Source organism: Mirounga angustirostris, unplaced genomic scaffold, assembly GCF_029215605.1.
Source record: "Mirounga angustirostris isolate CCGP_5_RB_7025 unplaced genomic scaffold, mMirAng1.0.hap1 SCAF_11, whole genome shotgun sequence".
Lineage (NCBI taxonomy): Eukaryota > Metazoa > Chordata > Mammalia > Carnivora > Phocidae > Mirounga > Mirounga angustirostris.
This window is the reverse complement of record NW_026991719.1, coordinates 49,409,549-49,412,272: the sequence shown is the minus strand read 5'-3', so window position 1 is coordinate 49,412,272 and position 2,724 is coordinate 49,409,549. Positions and strand designations below refer to the sequence as shown.

General features: G+C 42.3%; 1 pseudogene; it reads right to left on the bottom strand.

Annotated features, from left to right (window-relative positions):
- Window positions 1-208: 208 nt before the first annotated feature.
- On the bottom strand, window positions 209-1,583 carry LOC135362019 (microtubule-associated protein RP/EB family member 1-like; annotated as a pseudogene).
- Between the last annotated feature and the right edge of the window lie 1,141 nt (window positions 1,584-2,724).

Sequence of the window (2,724 nt, the reverse complement as noted above, 5' to 3'; positions counted from 1 at the left end):
GCCCTCCTTAATGCCCATCACCCAGTTAACGCATCCTCCCACCCACCTGCCCTCCAGCAACCCTCAGTTTGTCTCCGATAGTTAAGAATCTCTTATGATTTGTCTTCCTCTCCGTTTTCATCTTGTTTTATTTTTCCTTCTCTTCCCCTATGTTCACCTGTTTTGTTTCTTAAATTCCACATGAGTGAAATCATTCCGTATTTGTCTTTCTCTGACTAACTTATTTTGCTTAGCAAAATAGCCTCTAGTCCCATCCATATCATTGCAAATGACAAGATTTCATTTTCTTTTTTTTACTCTTAAGGCATTTATTTATTAAAACGTTCTCTGCCAAGATTTCACATTAGCTTAAAATTCAAATCAGTCTTTACATTTCTCTACTGAGGTCTCCACCTCAGTGTATCACATAGAAACACTTTCTCCAGCAATCAGCGTTACCAGCGTCCACACGGTGAGCCCCATGGTCAGCCTCTTTGTTCCCTAGGTGACCCAACTAGATGTTAATACTGCTCTGCTACAGGGTAAAAGCTCCTAACTCAAAGTCATTGGAAAAGGGGTGAAACTTCTGCAAAGTGCACTTTAAGAAGAGGTACTGTTTGCTCATGAAAAGAAACCAGTGAGTCCTCTAAGAATAATAAAAGGGGGTATTTTACAGTTAAGCACATGATTTGGAGTGAAGAATTCGGATGTTGCTCTGCTGGTCCAGGCTGTTAATACTCTTCTTGCTCCTCCTGTGGGCCCCCTTCATCAGGTATCACAAAGCCTTCATCTGTGGCATACAGAATGTCCACGATCCTCTGCAATACCGGGTTGTTGTCCCCCTTGTTCTCCTGGCAAATCAATTCAATGTTCCTTAGCTTTCCAAAGTAGAAATCTCTTTCTTTCTCCAAGTCTTCGAAGGTGAGTTTCAATACGTTGACCTGCTGCATCAATTCAGCTGCTTCGTCATCCCCGTTGCCCACACCAGGATTCTTTTGCACCACACCCGGGCCAGCCTTACGGGTTGCAGTAGTTCTGTGTGTTGCAATGGGCCTCTGTGGAGCTGCACTGCTGGAGCTGGGAGGTTTCTTCTGTTTGTTCAGAGCTGGAGCAACAAGGGAGGGAGCTACTGCAGTTTCTTGACCTTGTCTGGCAGCTATGGGGTCATAGTCTTTTCCATTATAGTTTGCATCAAAAAACTTCTTGAACCACTGAACAAATTCAAAATTGTCCTGAAACTGTCCTTTTACTATTTGTCCACAGGAATTATTTTGTCAACACCCGTTCTCTTAAAACCTGCTTGTAGTATTTTGAAGTTCTGGATGTATTCATGTTCTAGCTTAGCCTGGAATTTCACTTTCTTCAAGGCAATGGAGCCAGGGAACAACATGTCCATAAACTGACAGTAGGCAGCCCCTGAGCACAACTGTTCAATCTTCGTCAGATGCAGCTCCAGAGACTCATTGATCCAGGTCAGCGTGTCATGTCGACTTAGGTTATCACTGGTGACTGATGTTGAATATACGTTCACTGCCATCGGCTCTTGGCAGGACCGCATCCACTGCCTGTGCCCGGCTTCGGTTCCGTCTTCGTCTTGTTCAAACCGCCCGACCAAGATTTCATTCTTTTTGACGGCTGAGTAATATTCCATTGTAAATACATACCACCTCTTCTTTATTCATTCATTTGTCCATGGATATCTGGGCTCTTTACATATTTTGGCTATTGTGAATATTACTGCTATAAATATTGGGGTGCATGTGCCCCTTTGAATGACTATGCTGGTATCCTTTAGATAAATACCTAGTAGTGTAATTGCTAGGTCATACAGTAGCTCTATTTTAAACTTTTTGAGGAACCTCCATACTGTTTTCCAGAGTGGCTGCTCCATTTTGCATTCCCACCAAGAGTGTAAGAGGGTTCTCCTTTCTCTGCATCCTTGCCAACATCTGTTGTTTCCTCAGTTGTTAAATTTAGCCATTCTGACTGGTGTGAGGTGGTATCTCATTGTGGTTTTGATTTGGATTTTCCTGATGCTGGTGATCTTGGGCATTTTTTTCATGTATCTGTTGGCCATTTGTACATCTTTGGAGAAATGTCTACTCATGTGTTCTGCCCATTTTTTAACTGATTTTTGTTTGTTTGTTTGTTTGCTTTATATGCATTGTGTTTGATAAGTTCTCTCTTTTTATTATTATTATGTTCAATTAGCCAACGTATAGTACAACATTGATTTTTGATGGAGTTTTCAATGATTCATTAGTTGCATATAACACCCAGGGCTCATCACAACACATGCCCTCCTTAATACCCATCACCCTGTTACCACACCCCCCCACCCCCCTCCCTTCTGTAACCCTCAGTTTGTTTCCCAGAGTCCAGAGTCTCTCATGGTTTATCTCCCTCTCTGGTTTCTTTCCATTCAGTTTTCCCTACCTTGCCCTATGATCCTCCATGCTATTGCTTATGGTCCACATGTGAGTGAAAACTTATAATAATTGTGTTTCTCTGATTGACTTATTTCACTTAGCATAATCCCCTCAAGTTCCATCCATGTCGATGCAAATGGTGGGTATTCATCCTTTCTGATGGCTGAGTAATATTCCACTGTATATATGAGCCACATCTTCTTTATCCATTCATCTGTTGAAGGGCATCTCGGCTCCTTCTACAGTTAGGTTATTGTGGACTTTACTGCTATGAACACTGGGGTGCATGTGCCCCTTCTTTTGCCTATATCTGTAT